Below are 22807 nucleotides of genomic sequence, written 5' to 3' on the forward strand. Positions count from 1 at the left end.
GTATGTATATGTATGTATGTATGTATATGTGTGTGTGTATATATATATATATTATATATATATATACACACACACATATACATACATACATACATACATACATATATACATACATACTGTACATACATACAGATACATGCATACATACATACATACATACATATACACACACACACATATACATACATACATATATACATACATACATACATATATATATATATACACACACACACACACACACACACACACACACACACACACACACACACACACACACACACACACACACACACACACACACACACACACACACACACACACACATATATATATATTCAAAACATTTAAAACAATTATGTCGCCATATATTGTCTCTGCCTGGTGGAAACCTCATATGTCCAACATTATTAAAATTCAAAAACAGCAATTGTAGCAGATCTTCGTGTCACGTTGCAAGCTTGCAGATCTGCTACTTTTGCTACTTTTGTGTGACACTGTCTTATGATCAAGTAGGGCATTAGTTTACGAACACAAAACTTTGAATATGGAGATGAGAGGTTTCAATATATAGCAACAAATAAAATGACCCAGTTTGAAAGGTATAACAACGTTTTGGTGTAACAGGTCTAAGTGGGTCAATATGAGCACTTATTAAATACCATTACCTTGATACATTTTTAGAAATGGTATGTTGTCGTCACAAAGAATTTTCTTCTCTGTTGCTTTTAATATTTTCTCAATGTCAGTACTCCATCTTTTTGCTGCATCTATGCCATTGGCTGTGCGACCTGTCCATTTTCCTTGGGTGCTGTTCCAGGTCATTGTTATTTCTTTGTTAAAATAGTGCACTATGTTATACTCCACTTCCTCAAGACCATGACCTTTGAATAAACAGTAAGAGACTGTCTGCATATAGAGTCCGTTTGGAGAAACTGTAATAGAAGGACAAACGATGCTACTTATATGAAAAAGGGAAAAGAATCACCAACTTCTGAATAGGTTATGTAGACCTACTCAACTTAAAACAAATGCTAGAATTTGATATTTAAACATAAATATGTCATAAGTAATTTCACTCACCCAGACGGAGAAGAGAAAAAGTAACTAAATAAAGGAAATTCTTGACATACATGCTTGCATTTCAAATGTCTCCAACAATAAACGTCCAATGTCATGAGTTACCTTGTGCACAATACTAAAAAACAAGGAAATGAATTAATATTTCCACCGTCTCGCAATATGTCTCCGCCTTATGTGTGATGACAAAATAGAGTCATCACTTTTAAGGTCTAAAATCTAATCTAACAGGGCCAGGTTTCATAGGTATTTTTGTGTATTGTCTGGTTTTGCATAAGCTGGGGACCATCTTTTTGTGTTTAGATGTTTGGAAGAATTTACAAAACACAGGGTTTAACTCTACACAGAGCATCTCTTATTAGTTGATGTGTTCATTTATTAAGTATCACTAGAAAAAGAAAAATCACACTTGTGTGAACTGAGCGGTGGAGTCTGTGCGCGCGCGCGTGTGTGTGTGTGTGTGTGTGTGTGTGTGTGTGTGTGTGTGTGTGTGTGTGTGTGTGTGTGTGTGTGCGTGCATGTGTGCGTGTGTGTGAGTGTGCCTTGCCTGTTCTGGCCTGGCCTGAACAACAGCGCCCCTCCCTTAACATGTGTGGTCATAAAAGGTACTGTAGGCTACATACAGACAGACAGACAGACACGGACGGAGACAGACATACCCACACACACGGCCACGTATAGGAGCGTTGTGACCACCGCTCAAAAACACCCTTCAGGCGTTTGGTCCTGTCCTACCTAAAAGCTACATAACCCCACCCCACTCCCTACCACAACACCCCCCCCACCCCCCCCCCCCCCCCCCCCCCATACAACAACTCTCCGCCCCCAATACCCTTACCCCATACTCCCACCACCAACCAACCCTCAGCCACCTCACACCTACCCATACCACCATAACCTCCCCCCAAACCACTCCTCCCTCCACCCAATACCAGTTTCTGACATTCACTTGACAACTTTCTATTTATACACCATGAAGTGTAGGAATGAGGAAAAATTATTTTCTGTTACCACCACGAGATAAAGTAGGAGGAGCAAAGGAGCTTCCTCCTTTGTCATTGTACAGTAGACGAGTTAATACGGTAGATCGATCCGTGCCATTCAACAAGAATGTACTTTGAAATTATGCTCCTTTTCGCTGGAGCCGTTTGCACCTGTGCACAAAGTAAGTATGATTTTGTTCATAACCCCGCTCCTATGTTGTTTAGCAAGTGATCTTAATGTCCTCACTTCCAAAGTGAATGTATTTTCGAAAACTTGAAAGAGAGCCAAAGAAGACGAATGAGCAGAGGCTAAAGCTATAGACAGTGATCTCCAGTACACTTTGTTTAAGGGGGTCTTCCCCATGTAACCCAAAAATAGAGAGACTTTGAAAATGAATGAATAAATTCTTCTTTAATTGAATTAGTTATTGTTTTTTTTTCTTCTTTTTTTTTAGCAAGTCATGTACTTCAACATAGATATGGGTGCTTTATTAATGGGGATACTGATGTCTCTGTGGAAGTGGATGGGGTTGAATTGTACCACGCTGACTTTAAGAAGGGAAAGGTAGAGTGGACTAGTAGACTCCCATCAGCTGTACATAACCCCTTTGCCTACGTGTTTGCGTGGCACTACAAAGCTGAATGCCCTTACTGGAAGGAATGGTGGGAAAGCATCACTGTTAAAGAGGCCAAAGGTAAGACAACACAAGACAACACACCCAGCAGTTCTGAAAGTGTGGTCCAGGGGCCACACTGATGGTGTTCCAGGGGTCCCCAGAAAAATGAAGAGCAGTTAAACTATAGCCACTGTTTCTGTATTTCGGCTATTTGGAAAGATTTGGAAATATATTGAAAAATATTTTTTACATTGAGAAATAATTTGAATTATTTTGAAAATATTTAACAAGGCAAATCTTCTCTTATCATAATAAGAGAAGATTTGCGTTGTTAAATATTTCCCACACGTTTTTCAATTGTGGGTCTGCGGGCTGCAGCCAAATGCACCTACATGGGGGTTCTTGACATGAGAAATGTTTTAATAACTGTGTTTATCAACAGTATCAAATTATTTTATAAAGAATTCAATGCTCTAATAACGTGCAAAATAAATTGTTTTTAACTGTGATTTTTTAACCCTCAGATGCCCCTGAATCTTTCATCTACACCAAAGATGAAGGGGTGATGGGTGTGGAGAACACTCTCATCTGCTTTGTCAACCACTTTTTCCCTCCTAACATCAAAGTGAGGTGGACCAAGAATGATGTAGAAGTCGCTGTAGAAGATCCTGTTCTCTCATATTTCTCTAATCCTGATGGGACCTTCCGCCATATCGCGACCCTGGACTTCACCCCCCAGGAGGGAGACATCTATGCCTGTACGGTGGAGCATGAAGCACTGGAGGGGCCCGAGACACGATTTTGGGGTGAGTTTGGCATGTGCACACATAGACATCAAAGGGGGCTTGAGCCCCTGCCCTTTTATCAGTCAAAAGTGCCCTCTCCAGACCATGAATGCAGTTTTCACTATGGCGAAAGAAATGCAAATGCCCCTCTTTCCATGCCATACCTGATGTCCAAACTCTCCTGAACTTGAATACAGCATCTTACTGCATGTTGAATTAATTGTTCCGTCATAATTTGTATCCAAATTGGGTATGGCGTCTATTTGTTGTTCACAGATGCTGCTGACATACCTGAGACTGAGAGCAGGTCTTCTGGTCCAGCTGTCCTCTGTGGAATAGGTTTGGTTCTGGGTATACTGGGCATCGTTACTGGAGCATTCCTCTATGTCAAAGGAAATCGTTTGGAATGATCCTTTTGTTGAGAAACAAAACAATGTCATTATTATTATGTGTGTTAATATTTGCTGCAGTATCATCAACCAACATAAAAAAGGAGGAAACTACAGGTTGTTTAGCAGATGCAACCAAACCGGATTTGTTTTTTCTTTGTTGGTGCCAGGTTAGATCATTCTCAGTCACATTACATATTACATCAAACATTCTTCCTTGTTGTCAATGTCATGTTCCATCACAGTTTCCTCAATTGGAGATTTTATACAGGGCCATATTTAGTGTATAGTAGTTTGTGTAAGGCTAAGGCCCAGGCAACAAACATCTTATGGAAAATGTACATGATTTATAATACACTTAGACTAGATATTTTCTGGGATTTTGTGCATCCCATTGTATAAATATTGTCTCTTCCTGCTTGCATTACAGTAAAAGTGATGTTTTCTGTACTCTGCCATCATAGGACTATAAATAGATGGTGTATTTATATAGTGTTTTTATAGAGCTTTACATAGATTGTGCATGACATTCACACCCATTCATACACCGATGGTGGAGGGAACCATCAACCAACCTGCACATTGGGAGCAATTAGGTGTTCAGTCTTGCTCAAGGACACTTCGACACTAACTCTGGGGGAGCCCGGGATCGAACTGGGGGGGACTGCCCATAAGTCAGAAATCTCATGGTTCCCATCCAGGCGGTCTAGTGGCCACACAACCCCGGAACCACTGCCGCCCTATTAGGTACAGTGAGGCAAGCAATAAAATTAAACCTGCAAGTTTTAATTACATTTTTTATACTTACATTTAAAGAATAATTCATATTCCATCGTAACGGTGTCGCTTGCCAAAAAGAACAGATCTACAAGCAAACAACGTGCCGCACGATCAGGCCCTAACGAGCCCTCAGACGGATACACTTGATTTTAACGCAAACTTATCAGGAACAGGCATCAAGACCCGTCAGCCGTACTCATTTTGTGACTTATAAGTTGACATATTTTGAGGCCTGAAAAAGGATTTCGACAAAACTGTGCAAGAAAGTCAAAATGTACATAATAATGCCTACATTAACTGTGAACAGTATATGATAAATACATTTTATTTTCAGACTGTTAACAGTGCAGGTGTTAAAAACATCACATTTACACACCACAGTTCAACAAAACAGTAGGTATAGAGATTTTAAAACATTAACGTACACAGCTTTACCTCAACTAAATTCATGCTACAACACATTTCATACACAGTCCTGTCATACAGTATAAACATACCGTATATAAATTATACAATATATATATATTTGTAGCATTTTTCTTGTCTTAGGCTTAATTCAATTTTTAGCTATAGTTCCTTAGTCGGGGACACACCCCATCTTGATCAGTAAGAAACTAGTTCTCAAAGTAGGGTCCAGGTGATGCCAAGAGGTCCTTGGGGGGGGGGGGGGGGGGGGGGGGGGGGGGGGTTCAAAGGGGTGACTAGCTAAATCAGTTTAACCGCTTCTATACAGTAGGCTACTTTGGACATTTAAAAATAGCCAGTAGTAGCCAGGATTTTAAAGATCTGCAATGTTTTGAAATATTTTGAAACATTGTGAAACATTTTGAAAACGTATTTTTAGACATATGCTCTTATGGTGGTCCCTGGCACAAAATCCAATCCTTTCAGTTTGGGGGTCCATTGGCAAATACAGTACATATCAATTTGGGGGTCCTTGACATGAAAACTCTCTCAGAATTAAACTAACACTGAGGACTTTACAGTGTGAACAGGGGTCCCAGAGATAAAACATGGTATCAAATGGGGGTCTGTGCCTGTGGCCTCATGCAACTGGGTGAGAGAATCATTGGGTTAATACACACACTTTAGTTTTTCTTTGGGTTGAGGGTTAATACGCAGGCTTTAGTTTTTCTTTTGGTTGAAAGGTTAGCAGAGGGTCTGATGAGGAGTGGGTCTGTTCCGCTGGCGTCTTCGTTGCATGAGTTTAGACCAGTGGTTCTCAAACTGTGGGTGGATCCCCCAAATTATTTTATTTTTGGGGGGAGGGGGTGTCCTCAGATGATGAACATTGTTTTCTCATTCAACAGTAAACAAACCAAACGTACATACAGTACAAGTGTATAAAGGGTGTCGACACATTATTGCGTCAAAAGTAATCTACAAACTGTAATATAAAAAATGGTGATTGGTGAAACATTGGCCAAATTGTCAATATTATGTGTGAACGCCTGGCGTTGCGAGCATGTAGCCATTTTCAATGGGTTTGTATAGGAATGGCGTGTCTGTTCAAATGAATCAGATATCTACATACTCAATCAAGAGACTTAAAAACTGTCTGGGGTGCTCACAAAAGCCTGAGTAGATGTTTAAAATGACCCCAAACTAACGTTTGAAAGTGAAATATCCATTTAACGCTTACATTTCTTTTTTCTTCCGAACTACCAAGAGCAGGCAGATCCACATCTAAAAGCTCACACTGCACATTATGAGCTTGTATTGATAGTCAGGAACCAAACGGGACCCTTATGTGTCTGTAACTCCGAGGTCCATTCGGTTCCATTTGTACTGTACGCTGTCAGAGTTAAATTAAAGTCTATATTGCATAAGAGGCGATGGGGGTCCTTGGAAGTTAAAATGGTTGGGAATCACTACTATCGTTGTGAAATTCACCTCTTATGGGGGTCCCCTGGCATGGGGGGCCAGAGGTCCTTAATATGAAACGGTTTGAGAACCAGTGGCATACATACACTACCTCTCCCCTTCAGGAGTGGTTGTGGTAACTATGGAAACGTAAAAAAAAACGAGAGAGAGAGAGAAAAAAAAGGAACATCACAGAACTTCACAGGCTCTGGAAAGTTCCAGGTTATGAGGTTCTGGGTGACCCTTCGTAGTCGTAAACAGTGCTCACACCTCCTCCTTCCCGGCCCGATGAAGCACGTGCCACCTATCATCCTCACTTGTAAGCTTTCTAGGGTTAGCTTAAGGCGCCTGTGGTCAGTCATCATCAGTAGATGTTAAGGCTTGTTTTAGACTTGGTTGCGCGCCGGCGTTGTGCAAACCAGAAACAGCCGTTCTACAAGCTCGTCACACACGCCAACAGCGCTTGCAGGTAGGTTTGGTTACATGTGGTTGAGCGACACCTGCCCACAACGGACAGTGTACAGGTATTTAGCTTTTAAGTGTGGGAGGTGGGGTTGTGCTGTGGGCTGCTGCTGCTGCCCCCTGCTGGGGGGTTGAGGGATAGCCGAGGCAGGGCTGCCTGCAGGGCCTTGTCCAGTTTGTCCTCCAGGGCGTCCAGACGACGGTCCATGTGCTCCTTTAACCTCCTCTCCATCTCCTCCAGACGACGCTCCATGATGTCACCCAGGTCCCTTCAGGGAGGGAGAGAGGAGAAAGAGAGTGAGATGGGGAGAAAACAAGAGATAGATGGAATCAATCAAACTGTATTAATATAGAGCAGGGGTCTTCCAACGTTTTCAGGCCAAGGGCCTCTTGGTTGACAGATGAAGCAGGGACAAGATTTTTATGATATTACACTGAAATTATTCTTACCGTATATTATTGTTATTAAAACATAATAACATAGATTTCAAAATATACAGTATATTTCTGTTTGGCTTTTACACTTTGTAAACAGATGCACAGGACAGATATTCATAATTTTATATACTTTCGAAGAAATAATGGAAACGACAAGTCTACAAGCTCAAAACACAAAAGTTTGAAAATGTATTAAAACGTTTTCAGCACATGCGTTTATACAGATGAATGGAAACCATTCTGACGATGATGCAAGAATAATCGCGAATATCTCAAATAATTGGCTTCAGTTGATTATGCAATAACTGTGACGAGCGTAGCACCACTTAATTTCCACTCATTCATTTCTCATATCCCTCACAACACATAACAGTATAACACAGATCCAATTCTTTTAAATCATGTGATAACGTTAACATATCGTTGTCTCAGTGACGAGGGACCTACCGGTTTGTTGCCGTCTTAAACGTCTCGTCTCTCTCTCTCTCTCTCTCTGGATGTGAACAGAGAGATGACTGTACGGTGCCTACATGTGACTGTCAGCTCTGACAATAGGCCTCATTGAAACCAATGCCACACCAACACAGCAGCAGCGCATGCAGAATTCTTCCACGTGGGTAGAATATGCTCAGTTGTAACAATCATCACACAAGGCTTTAAAATAATTTAGTATGCAGTGTTCAAGTTACTGGATAGATTTAGAGATGTGTGATAGTTAGCACTGTCCATGATACGCATGGCGCATGCAAACGACACGAGTAGGGATGCTGTGGTTCAATGGTTAAATGCATAAAGTTACTTTCCATCTGTCTTAATGAAAACGGATATTAGTTTTCCTTGTGACATACTGTATCTTAGGAGGAAAGATTTACATAAGTGTGTAACCATAATATGACATAAAAGTAAGGTGCTGCCAAAACTGTTTGAGAACCACTGACCTAGAGCTCAGCTTAAAGCTGCCATCTAGAACTAGTTTAAACTTTATTTTAAGCCAGAGACATCACTTGAGTAAATGTTTCAGCAGAAGCAGCGCCACAGATCACTTTCAACACAGAGTCAAAACCAACAAAGGGTCAAACTCTTTTTTCTGCTATACCACCAAAATGTGGAAAGCCTTACCGAAGGCCATAAAGGAGTGTGGATCACTAGCATCTTTTAAAATTGCCCTGAAAAACCACTTACAGGCAGCAGCCGTTCGCAACTGGTAAAAAATTAACCTAGCCCAACCCTCCCCTCCCCTGCCCCTTCTTTGTATATACTGTTTGTTTTAAGACTTACTGTCTTCTTTTTTGTTTTTCTTTACATATCTACTGCATAGTACTGTGTTCTATTTGTCTGTCATTCAATGTTATATGAGATACTTCAATGGTTTCCAGTGGAAATAAGCTTAGTCTTTTCATGGATCTCCTTTTAGTAGACCTTGTACCAGTGAACTGTACCGTCATGAAACTGTACCTTTTTCTATGCAAACTTCTAATAAAGTCTTCAATCAATCAATCAAACAAACAAACAGAAGACTGCTTTAAATGCCAAGAGAACATTAGCCTTACAAAAATATATAGAGATTACAATGAAAATCTTGATAGTATTTGAACTAAAAAAGATGAGCTGAGGGGTTGAGAAGAATCGAAATGTTTCAGCCTGTGATCATCATGCTCATACTGTAGACCATCACGGTCAGACAGAAACCTTGTACCTCATTATTTAAAGATGCATGCGGCTTGTAGATCGGCTATTTTCGGCAAAGAGGTTTGGTGTAGAGGGGAAAAAGAGCAGCAAGTACAGAGTGAAAGGTCAAGTTTATTAAGTATTGATGGTTCAAGTGGTTAAATATCTGAAAACACATGAATCCAAAATAAACTGACGATTTTGCTGTCAAACGATGAAACTATATGGAATCTATGAAAAGGTTGTGGGGGGTCCCTGCTTCATCTCTCTCTCAACTAAGGGGTCCTTGGCTTGAAAACGTTGGAGACCCCTGGTAAACGTACTACAAGTGTGGTTGTGCTCACCTCGCCCTGGCTGCGGCGTTGGCATCCAGCCTGCACTGGGTCACCTGACCGCACACGTCCTGGAGCATGGGCAGAAGGTCAGGGGTGGAGCTTAAAGCCTGGCCACACCCCTGCCCTGACGCCTGGGCATTCAGGAACTGGGACATCATCTCTGCCATCTGGGCGGAGGTTCTCCTGGGTGCTGGAACAGAACGTTTACAACATGCACCTTTTTGAAACTATGTTTCCGAGTCGGAAACATAGTTTCAAAAAGGTGCATGTTGTAAACGTTCTTCTAAGCCAGCAATAACGTGTCGCTTCATATATATTTTTGTTGCTGGCTGTTGTTGGATGATTTACTTGGAATAACCTGCATGCTGCCTCGCTTCAAGGCAATTATCCCATCGCGGTGAATGAATCAAACTCGCTTTACTCTACCGGAGAGAGGAAGAGGAACGAACGAAGCGCATCGCTTCTGCATTAAACAGCTCTCATTTTGTTGATAGAAGAAATAATATACATCCTGGCATAAATAATTAACAGGCTATTTCACAAATAGCCCAAATATCTGCGGACTAAATATGATGATGACGGGCAAATCGCTGAAAGACATTGACAGATACCAAGCCGTCCTCAACTCTTTACTAGCCCTGGAAGAGAATAAATTCTGCGCAGACTGTGAATCAAAAGGTAGGTTTGTTTTATGAGCGTTATGTTAATAATGTTATGTTGTCATTGTTGAGTTATGTGTTTCTACTGACACGCGGGCTATAGCCTTTATCATCAATACTGGTGGTGGTACTGACACGAGGAATATCATTATTCCGACTCAATTCACAAAAGAACGGAGAAGGCCTCATTCACGTTCAACTGAGACGCACTCCTACAGTACATCAAAGATGTACTCAAAGTAGGAATTCTCTCTTGAATGAGCGGCAAAAGATTGGTCTTCCACGTGGGAGACCAAACTTCGAGTTCGAGTCCTGGGTAGAACATAAAACCTATGGATTGCTTTAAGCACAAGTACAAATTTTAGATACTTTTATGTTACCCAAGTATGTAATTAATTTTCTTCTATACAATTATTTGAAAAACTATTTACTAACTACTTTGTAGATTTGGGCTATTATTACAAAACATGAATTAACCAGTTAAGCAAGTAAAAATAAATCTGAGTACTTCTTCCACCACTGTTCAGGGGTGGCGGTGGTGATGAAGAGGAGGCACAGCTGGACTCATCTGAGCGCAGGTCTCCATTCTGCACTGCTGAAGCCGAGTCCAAGCAATCTGGAGGAGGAAGACCATAGCTGCTGCTGCCCACTGGAAACTGGATGGAAGATAAGGAAAGTACAGTAGGTCACACACTTCTCAAACCTAGGGCTGTCACGATAATGTCATTTTACATGAGGGTTATTGTCACTCAAATAATTGCGATTACCGTGTTTAATTGTGTTTTTGTTGTTGACAATTACATTTCTGTTTGGCTTTTGGGCTTTGAAGTTGCATGTGGCTGACATATTTGCCATCTTTAAACTTTAGAAAGAACATTGATAGTGGAAATAGCCGATCTATGTCCTTGTAGATCGGCTATTTCCACTATTTTTTTTTTACCTCCGACCATACTGTAAATATGTTTTTATTTCTGATTTCTGACGGTTATATTATGTTTGTTGCATAGTACTGTTTATATTTGTCTGTCATTTAATGTCTCTATGAATTGAGTACAAAGGACCCCAATGTAAACAAGCCATTGTGGTTTAAATCCTATTAGTACACTATCTGACCTGGTCTGTCGTGTTCTTTTTCCTGCAAACTGCTAATAAAGTATTCAATCAATCAGTTAATCAGTGAACCACTGCACTAGACAGATGTTGTTTGAAGACAGAGCAGGAGCACTGGGAGATACTATTTACAGAATATAACGAATGCTTTCAACATATTTCTTTGTACCGTTCGTAAGTTGTATAGTTGCCTGTAGATGTTGAATGTTCACATTGATTACAGTATCATAGTTGATTAAAGTCATCTAATCTCTAAGAAAACAATAGAGAGTTGCAGCCCTGAACCCATCAGGTTGATGTGGGTCCGCTCAGTGATGACAGGACCTGCTGGATGACCACCTGGTGAAGACACAGAGACCATGGAGGAGATTAAAAACAGATGCTAGGTTCATTTGTTTACCTGGCATCGTATAGTTTCTATAGTTTCAATGTCGACTGATGGTTCTTGCCTGGTTTACCTGTTATCGTAGGTTACAGGTATAAACCCACAGCCACACCACCAGAGGGAGCGCACACAATGATCTGATAACCCATGAGACAAATATGTGTCTACAACACTGCCACCCAGGTGTGGAATTCCTTGACTACCTCCCTTAAAACATGTAGCTCACTGGCATCCTTCAAAACTGCTCTGAAAACTCACCTTGCAGGAGGCCAGAGACGGAGGTAGTTCACCAATTCTCCCATAGACAGGCGAGAAGTGAGCACCCCCACCCCCTTACCTTAGCCCCACCCCCTTGTTTCCCCTATCCTGTACATGTTTTTTATAACTGCGATATTATTGAATGTTTTCTTTGCTTGCTATTTGTTCTGTCCATGAATTGAATACCAAGGACTTCCAACGTAAAGAAGACCGTAAAATGACTTATTATGTTCCTTTTAGGCAGGCTGTTTAACCATACTTGTAATGTACTACATTTCTATTGTATTGACTATGACTATACAGTACTTGTACTGTTCTCCATTTTTTGTCTAATGAAATAACCAATCAATCAAAACAAATTGAGGCACTGCACTGTCTCTCTGCATTTGATGTATGTGTTTACAGTGCTTTACTGTAAGTCGCTGTGGATAGAGAGCGCCTATATTGTAAATTGTAAAAACACACCTGACAAGGACATTCATGACACTTTGTAACAGATGACCTTTCAACTGACTGTTGAGGAGGCTACACTCAGGACCCATTGCATTTTGGGATATATTTTACCTGAGTGTTTGTAGATTTCAGCGCTAAACGTGCCATCACAGACAGGAAGATGAGAAGCACTGACACACACAATGAAGAGATGAACAATATGACTTCAATGGACATGAGTTGTGCCTGAAACGGTGAAGGAGAGATACTGTCACTGTTATCGTTCTTCCTCGAAAGAAAAAAAAAACACATATTATTATAGATATCAGTGGTTCTCAAACTTTTGCATGTCAAGGATCCCCAAATTGATATAGATTTGGCCTCTGACCCTTGTCTGAAAAGAATTTGTGCCAGGGACCCCCAGACGAGAAGATTTGAGTTCAATATTTCCAAAATGATTCAATTACTTTTTCAAAATTTTACGAAAAGACAAAAAATAAATAATAATAATCAGTATCAGCCAACCTACAAGCTCAGCAAGTAAGCTTGTAGATTTGATATTTTGGAATAGGTGTAGCCTAGTATAAAATAGGGTCAAAATTGTTAAACTGATTGTGTATTAAAACATTTTGTTGAGGACTCCCTGGACCCCCTCAATGACGCCTGGGGTCCACTGACCTCACTTTGAGAACCACTGTATTTTACAGTATATACTCAAATGCCTTGGAATATGTCATATCTCACGATTCTGAAGATGGTCCACTCATGCTCTCGAAACGAATAGTGGAATAAGTGGGCAATCTCGTGCATATAGACAATTCTGTTGCTCAAAGAGACAATGATTCCCAAGAGAGAGACCAGGTACATGGCGAAGCACACTGTGACCTGGCAAAGAAGATAAAGAAATACAAGTGAGAAATGTGGGGTTCAGTGTGTTGAATCTGAAAGTGATGTAAACTGCATTGTGTGCAGGCCTGCAGGGGTCACATAGAATCAGAACAGAACAACAATATTTGACCCACCATTGTCTTGGAGGGATGAGCTCCTGTGTAGAGAGAGAGGTTTCCAGAGACTAGAAACTTGAAAGAAGACACATAACAGCAGTTTATTTGACATCACGAGACAGCGAAACAAATACAGAATAGTTGCTTTGGGTGGCGCAGTGGTAATGTCCCTGCCTACCACCATGGAGGTCAGGGGTGTTGCACCAAATTCTGGGCCCTGGGTACAAGGATTCACTCACTGCGGGCCCCCCATGAATGTTCTTCATAGGGGGAGGGAATGCATTAGTTTGTGCTTTAACTATTGAAAAATAGCAGATGTGCAGGTCTTTGAATATTTCAAATCCTTCAAAGGTTTTTTGAATAACCTATGTTTCTATGTCAGTGATGCTCAAACGTTTTCATGTCAAGGACCCCCAACATGATATGTATTTGGCCACGGACGCCCATCTCAAAATATAGTTGCAGGTTCCCCCCAGAGGCAAAACTTGAGTTACAAATGTTTGCACACATTTTCACGACTTTTCAAAAATAGCAGATCCACAAGCTCGCAGCGCGACACTCAGTGCCGTGCTGTGAGATGGCATATATCTGCTATTTTTCAATAGCTAAAGTATAAAATAATTCCGGGCCCCTTCACCTTGGGCCCTAGTAACTCAGTCCCACTTATCCCCCCCTTGTGACGCCCCTGGGGCTCAAATCCACCGTGGTGCAGCTGGCTTTGACAGGCATCTATGCGAACACAAAAAAGGTATTTCGATGTTCCATGTTCTAGTTTTCATAGTTCTACGTTCATGTCTTCCCCAATTGTCTGGATCTGGTTTGTAAACAGCCATCATGTGCATCAGTCTTGTTCCCCAGGCCCCAGTTAGTCATTGTTTGGTCATTGCCTTGTGTTGCGTTAGTTTGTGTTTGAGATGTTCTAGTCTAGGGCTGCAATCATCAATTATCTTCTTAGAGCTTATTCTATCGATTGCTTTTTCAATTAATCGAATAATCGAAACGCAGATTTTTTTAATATAAAAAACATGTAGACCCTTAGCATCAACAATTTGATAAACCGTACTGAAGTGTTATTTTATACTTTGTTACACAATGATTCACATGCCACAAGTAGTTTTTAGTTTCATACTGACAAAATATTGTTCTCCAACATTGAACTTGACTTTGACTAATTTCCATGTACAATGGTTACAGTAGTACTTGTTTATTGAATTGAATACATAGGACCACTGTGGAAACAAGTCCCTGGGACTTTTTTTCTGTTATCCTTTTAGCCTAAATGTCTGACTGCACCTTGTGCTGTTTACATTTCTGATTAATAAAGTATTCAATCAATAAATTATCTTCAGAAATGTTTGAGAATACATCACTTTAAAATACGCAGGGATTCTGTCCACAATCCCAATGCAACCATTCTCGGAACCTCCCATTTTATATGATAAACAATAAACTGACTATAGGCAAAGCTTTTAAAATTCTTTACCAAAGCCCCCTGCCAGAAGGGAATGTAGATGTTGGTAGAGTTCTCGTGGGGGTCTCTCGCCAACTGAAACCCCATCAAGACCTCTGCAAAGCCACAGATCATGACAACAATCTGGGGAGGAGACATGAAGAGTTAAGGGTGTTGGGACTGTAAAGTAAACAGGATAATGTGCTGTACATAATCTCTCTGCGAAGAAAACCCTTATTGGGAGATAGGATATCATATCTTTTCACCACAACAATAATGTGATTGTGCATGTGTGCATCACATTAAGCATCAGAATGTTAGATTGTTTTTTTGATTTCTCTGGCTGTGGATTGTTAAAAGTCTTACCCCGAGAGAGCGAGGCTCTCCTCTGATGAATCGATGCAAAGGCTTGCTACCAATGACCAAGTTGGGGTCTGTCTTATGATTCTCTCGGGTCCCTCTTGTACCCTCTCCTGCTGGGGTCTTGGTATTCTCCATGGTAAACAAAACAAAAAAGGCCACTGGTTTTAGTCCTGATAGCAGACAAGAAAGAATTAATGAACCCAGATCAGTATTTCTGTCTGCAGACAGCATCTATAGTTATCTCAGCAGTTTAAGGAAACCAAACAACGTAGCATTTGACCTTCATGCAGGAGAAAAAGTGTTTTTTTTTATAAAAAGAAAGCAGTTGCAGAGAAAACATGAAGTGACCCACCCTGTCCAAGCTTTCCATGTAGTGGTCAGGAGGAGTCAGGACTGCGTATGAGAGAGAGAAAAGGGGATTTGTGTGGGTGGAAGAGCAAGGGGGATTTGTGTGGGTGGGAGAGGGAAAGGAAATTTGAGATTTTCTTTTTTTTTCCCTTCCGAAAGGGAGGGGCAAGTACTTTGTTTGTGTAATGAATGTTGAATCCATTCCTAAACAATACGTTTGTTAATTCACAAAACTGCTTTTCTTCTGTCTTCAGCTGTACCGGCTGTGTAACACTGAGTCACTGATCAACTCTAAAATGTTCATTTTTAAGTGACAACCAAGAAGTTCATTGACAGTCGAGGACAGGAAGTCTGGTTCTCATTATCATGAAGTGCTTTATTGTCAGCTGTGTGCCTTACCCTTAGTGCTTCCCAACCTAGTAGGGTCCCAGGCAAGCCCCCCTAGGGGGCGCCAAAGATCACAGCGAGGCCTTGTCTCAACATGTGGCACAACATCAGAGCCTGCTTTCATCCACTGTCTGCCTGTATGTTCTGAATGTGATATCAGTCCAACATTTCATACAGAAAAATGACAGATCTATAATTAGCTCATAATGTGTGGCGATGCAGCAAAAAATGAACTTGTAGATCGCTATTTTCGGTATTTGTCGTACAAGAATATATATATGTATGTATATATGTATATACAGTAGCCTATAGGTTTTAAGAGGTAAACTGACAAATACAAGTGCATGCATGTGCGTGTGTGTGTCCAGGCCAGGGAACGGTCTGTATTAGGGATAGCATGCACCTTTGACCTTAGCCTAGACTCTAGAGAAAGCCTTTATGAATACCAACAACTCCAAGGAGGCAAAAGGGCTGGCAATATTGTGCTGTCTCTGCTAATTGGCAGCCGCCATAATATAGCCGCTGTTACTTATACTTGTGAATGTAACCTTCCCTACAGTATACCTTTAATAACATTTATATACCTGTGTGTTTCTTCTTTATGTGGAGATACATAAATGGTATAAATGTGTATGCATGTGTGTGTGTGTGTGTGTGTGTGTGTGTGTGTGTGTGTGTGTGTGTGTGTGTGTGCGTGTGCGTGTGCGTGCGTGTGTGTGTGTGTGTGTGTGTGTGTTTCAGCTTTTGTCAGATGTAAGAATGTGTGGCTCCAAAGAATAAAGGTTGGGACTGGACTGGAGTAAACAAAAGATTTAGAACAGGAATAAGAGAAAGTATTTACTACAGTAAAACACGGCATGATGGTTTATTGATGTATTGATGTATTACTTTGCTTATTGTAAATCGCTCTGGATTAAGAGTGTCTGCTAAATGCCTAAATTGTAAATTGTATTGAAAACAGCAAGAATGTGTTCAGTTTGAATGTCAAGTATCAAGAAGGGTTTTTATACACTTATACAAGTAGCCTACAAGCAGTGCAATGTTGGTGGGAACTGTTCATAACTGTGCAAACATAACAATACAATAATGAGCTACATGTAATAAGAAGTAAGACTAAAAAGGGAAAAAAAGAAAAAAAACAAGGATAGGGATAATAATACTACATAATATAATAATACTAATTCTACAACAGAATTAGGCCTACTTTAACATAAGACCAAACCAGATATTCAACTCGATGTTCAGGAATGGAAGACAACTGTCAAATGTAGCTGTTTATCTTGCCAGGCAACCTCCAGTTCTCTATTGCTGTCTGGTTTTCTTCCTCATGCCTACACTATTAGTTCCCCCCTTTAGATTTTCTTTTGTAGCTTAACAGTGCCAATTTCCTTTTCTTTTCCACCAGTTATATAACACCAATTATATAAATTTAGTTTTATTTAGTGGATGTGCCAGACAACAGCTATAGCACATTGCAAAAATTGCATTACACTTTTTAGAAAATGGTAAGTAAGCAATTCCATTATAATCCAGAAGGTGGTTGTCAAGAAAGTTTACTTGACCCCTGCAGAAAATATCTTTTCTCTGGCCCCAGTTTATTGTTAAATGTTACAATACTTCAACCTTTTGCAAGTATCTAAACAATTAACTACTGTAATTGTTATTGATAATCAGCATGGAAAAAGAAAATGGAAATGACATTTGATATTTCACAATCACAAATGATCTAGATTAGTGCCTTTAACTTTCTCGCTTATGTGCAATAAACACCCTGATGAATCACACAATACAACTTTTACAAGTTCTTTGCCTGATCAGTTACAAACAAATATGAATTAATTCACCACTTTGAACTTATTTCTGACCCCAAACTCAGTGAAATGCATTTTTCTGGTGTTTGCAGACAAAATCATCAGACTGTAACAAATCAAATCAAGACAGAACAATTGCAGTAAAAGATTGTAGAAGTTTTACAATGAAGAACGTAACTGAGCGTTGCTATGCTCATGTCATGAGCGAAGATTATAAAATAACAGCATATTATCATTCTTCTACATTAATTCTACATTAATGCACACACCACATTAGTTACAGTGCTGGTTCTTCAGATTCGTCCATCCTTACAGTTGGAAGGTCTTCAATTGGAACCAACACCCGATCTGTTGAAATCAGAAGAAATTTATTATATCTACCAAGCGCACAACACATTGCAATGCGTTGTGAGCTTATAGATCAGCTATTTTCTCACTTCTTTTTGTCATTTTTAAAAAGTGAAAAAGATAAGATAAGAAGAAATCTTCTCATATAATGACATTCCCAAAATAGGGATTAAAAATGGCTAAATAAAAACACTGACATCTGCCTCCAATTTCTTCTGTGCAGCTGGACTCTTACCTTGGCGCAGAATGGTGCGTGCTGCAGACCTTTTCTTGTAGTGGATCAACCCAAAGGACACAGAGACAAAGCCAAGCAGCAAACCAGTTGATCCAACTATTAATTCATTCCTCTCTGACTCTGGAAGGGAGGGCGGGTCTAACATTTTGAGAGAAATCTCATCTTAGAAATATCTCATACGGAGTATCTACTAATAGGCTACTTGAACTGACTTGTTTTCCAAGTACACTGTCAAACTTAAATACCTCCTGGAAATGGCTACTTTATAATTGAAATGTATTGTCTTATTCATGTGGATATTCTTTTCTATGTAGTTATTTTTCCTTTATTGCACTGACTTGGGAGTTTCACATTTGAAGGTGAGAGTAAATGTGTTTTACATGTGCTTAGGCTATTAGTTACAACACAAATAATCAAACACTCTTACCCCAGTCTTGAAACATTGGCTCGGTGAGGGTGGGGTGTTCCACCATACAGGTAATTGTCTCTCCTGATGTTGGCGTGTACTCCAGGTAAGAATGGAATTGAAAATAGAAATCCCCATCAGTCATCGAAGAATCACTGACACCTGAAGTGATTTCCTGGCCGTCTCTCAGCCACGTGACCAGGATTTGCTTGGGGTAAAAGTTGTATGCACTGCACACAAGCATGGATGGATGTCTGCCTCTCTGCACGCTCACTGATCTCACCGTGGTCTTGGGTTTAGCTGCTAGTAGGCCTAGGCCTACTACACCTGAAACAAAGTCATGGTATTGAGATATGGTACTGTAACATTAGCAAGCCATTTTCTATGCCTTGAGATTTTGATTAATATGAACACTTATTATTTCTTCCATTACCTGGATACTTTTTCATAAATGGTATGTTGTCGTCACAAAGAATTCTCTTCTCTGTTGCTTGGAGTACAATGTCAGTACTCCAAGCGTTTGCTGTACCTATGCCATTGGCTGTGCGTCCTGTCCATTTTCCTTGGGTGCTGTTCCAGGTCATTGTTATTTCTTTGTTAAAATAGTGCAATATGTTATACTCCACTTCCTCAAGACCATGACCCTTGAATAAACAGTAAGCGACTGTCTGTACATAGTATCTATTTGGAGAAACTGTAATAGAAGGACAAACAGTATTGATGCTACTTAAATGAAAAAGGAAAAACAATCACCAACTTCTGAATAGGTTCAAAACAAATGCTATAATTTGATATTTAAACATAAATACGTCATAAGTAATTTCACTCACCCAGACGGAGAAGAGAGAAAGTAACTAAATAAAGGAAATTCTTGACATACATGTTTGCATTTCAAATGTCTCCAACGATAAACGTCCAATGTCATGAGTTACCTTGTGCACAGGAGCACAATACTAAAAAACAAGGAAATGAATGAATATTGCCACCGTCTCACAATATGTCTCCGCCTTGTGTGATGACAAAATAGAGTCATCACTTTTGAGGTCTGAAATCTAATCTAACAGGGCCAGGTTTCATGGGTATTTTTGTGTATTGTCTGGTTTTGCATAAGCTGGGGACCATCTTTTTGTGTTTAGATGTTTGGACGAATTTACAAAACACAGGGTTTAACTCTACACAGAGCATCTCTTATTAGTTGATGTGTTCATTTATTATTTATCACTAGAAAAAGAAAAACATCCTTCAGGTGTTTGGTCCTGTCCTACCTAAAAGCTCCATAACCCCACCCCACTCCCTACCACAACAATCACCCCCCACCCAACCCATACAACAACTCTCCACCCCCAATACCCCTTACCCCATACCTCACCACCAAACCTCAGCCACCTCACACCTACCCCATACCACCATAACCTCCCCCTAAACCACTCCTCCCTCCACCCCATACCAGTTTCTGACATTCACTTGACAACTTTCTATTTATACACCATGAATGAGGAAAAATAATTATCTGTTCACACGAGATCAAGTAGCTTCCTCCTTTATCATTGTACAGTAGGCGAGTTAATATGGTAGATCGAGCAGTGCCATTCAACAAGAATGTACTTTGAAATGATGCTCCTTTTCTCTGGAGCCGTTTGCACCTGTGCACAACGTAAGTATGATTTTGTTCATATCGCTGATCCTATGTTGTTTAGCAAGTGATCTTAATGTCCTCACTTCCAAAGTGAATGTATTTTTTAAAACTTGAAAGAGAGCCAAAGAACAGGAATGAGCAGAGGTTAAAGCTATAGACAGTGATCTCCAGAACACTTTGTTTTCCCATGTAGCCAAAGAATATTCTAAGAGACTTTGAAAAAGAATGAATAAATTCTTCTTTAATCGAATTAGTTATTGTTTTTTCTTTTTTCTTCATTTTTTTTAGCAAGTCATGTTCTTCAACATAGATATGGGTGCTTTGTTCATGGGGATACTGATGTCTCTGTGGAATTGGATGGGGATGAATTGTACCACGCAGACTTTAAGAAGGGAAAGGTAGAGTGGACTAGTAGAATCCCATCAGCTGCACATCACCCCTCTGCCTACCTGTTTGCATACCACTACAAAGCTGAATGCCCTTACTACAAGACATGGTGGGAAAACATCGAAACTGTTGAAGAGGCCAAAGGTAAGACAACACAAGACAACACACCCAGCGGTTCTGAAAGTGTGGTTCAGGGACCCGCAGGGGTCCTTGATGGTGTTCCAGGGGCCGGGGTCCCCAGAAAAATGAGGAGCAGTTAAACTATATCCACTATTTCTGTATTTAAATAAATCTTCTCTTATCATAATAAGAGAAGATCTGCGTTGTTAAATATTTCCCACACGTTTTTCAATTGGGGTCTGCGGGCTGCGGCCAAATGGACCTACATATAAATCCAAACATAAATGTGGGGGTCCTTGACATGAAAATGTTTGAGAACTGTTTTATTTACTGTGTTTATCAACAGTATCAAATTATTTTAAAAATAATTCAATGCTCTAACAATGTGCAAAATAAATTATTATATATAAATAAACTGTGACTTTTAACCCTCAGAAGATGCCCCTGAATCTGTCATCTACACCAAAGATGAAGGGGTGATGGGTGTGGAGAACACTCTCATCTGCTTTGTCAACCACTTTTTCCCTCCTAACATCAAAGTGAGGTGGACCAAGAATGACATAGAAGTCGCTGTAGAAGATCCTGTTCTCTCATATTTCGCTAATCCTGATGGGACCTTCCGCCATATCGCGACCCTGGACTTCACCCCCCAGGAGGGAGACATCTATGCCTGTACGGTGGAGCATGAAGCACTGGAGGAGCCCGAGACACGATTTTGGGGTGAGTTTGGCATGTGCACACCACACATAGACATCAAAGGGGGCTTGAGCCCCTGCCCTTTTATCAGTCTGTAAAAAGTTCCCTCTCCAGACAATGAATGCAGTTTTCACTATGTCGAAAGAAATGCCCCTTTCCATGCCATATACCTGATGTCCAAACTCTCCTGAACTTGAATACAGCATCTTACTGCATGTTGAATGAATTGTTCCGTCATAATTTGTATCCAAATTGGCTATGATGTCTATTTGTTGTTCACAGATGCTGACATACCTGAGAGCAGGTCTTCTGGTCCTGCTGTCTTCTGTGGAATAGGTTTGGTTCTGGGTATACTGGGCATCGTTACTGGAGCATTCCTCTATGTCAAAGGAAATCATTTGGAATGATTCTTCATGAGAAACAAAACAATGTCATTATGTGTTAATATTTGCTGCAGTATCATCAACCAACATGAAAAGGAGGAAACTACAGGTTGTTTAGCAGATGCAACCAAACCGGATTTGTTTTTTCTTTGTTGATGCCAGGTTAGATCATTCTCAGTCACATTACATATTACTGTACATCAAACATTCTTCCTTGTTGTCAATGTCATGTTCCATCACAGTTTCCTCAATTGGAGATTTTATACAGGGCCATATTTAGTGTATAGTAGTTTGCGTAAGGCTAAGGCCCAGGCAACAAACATCTTATGGAAAATGTACATGATTTATAATACACTTAGACTAGATATTTTCTGGGATTTTGTGCATCCCATTGTATACATATTGTCTCTTCCTGCTTGCATTACAGTAAAAGTGATGTTTTCTGTACTCAGAGGACTATAAATAAATGGTGTATTTAATATAGTGTTTTTATAGTGCTTTACATAGATTGTGCAATGTGCATGACATTCACACCCATTCATACACCGATGGTGGAGGGAACCATCAACCAACCTGCACATTGGGAGCAATTAGGGGTTCAGAGTCTTGCTCAAGGACACTTCGACACTAACTCTGGCGGAGCCCGGGATCGAACTGGGGGGACTGCCCATAAGTCCAAAATCTCATTAGTCCGAATTTAGTTAGGCATAGTTTTACTGAGGTTAGGGTTAGGTTTAGGCATAGTTTTACTGAGGTTAGGGTTAGGTTTAGGCATAGTTTTACTGAGGTTAGGCATAGTATTTTTCACCAGGTTAACACCACCAGATTCTGACTAATGGGATGTAGGAACAATGAGATTTCGGACCAATGCCATGGCACCAAACTGGGAACCTTGTGGTTCCCATCCAGGCAGTCTAGCGGCCACACAACCCCGGAACCACTGCCGCCCTATTAGGTACAGTGAGGCAAGCAATAAAATAAAACCTGCT

The sequence above is a fragment of the Nannobrachium achirus genome (assembly GCF_963921795.1).
Source record: "Nannobrachium achirus genome assembly, chromosome: 18".
Taxonomy (NCBI): Eukaryota; Metazoa; Chordata; class Actinopteri; order Myctophiformes; family Myctophidae; genus Nannobrachium; species Nannobrachium achirus.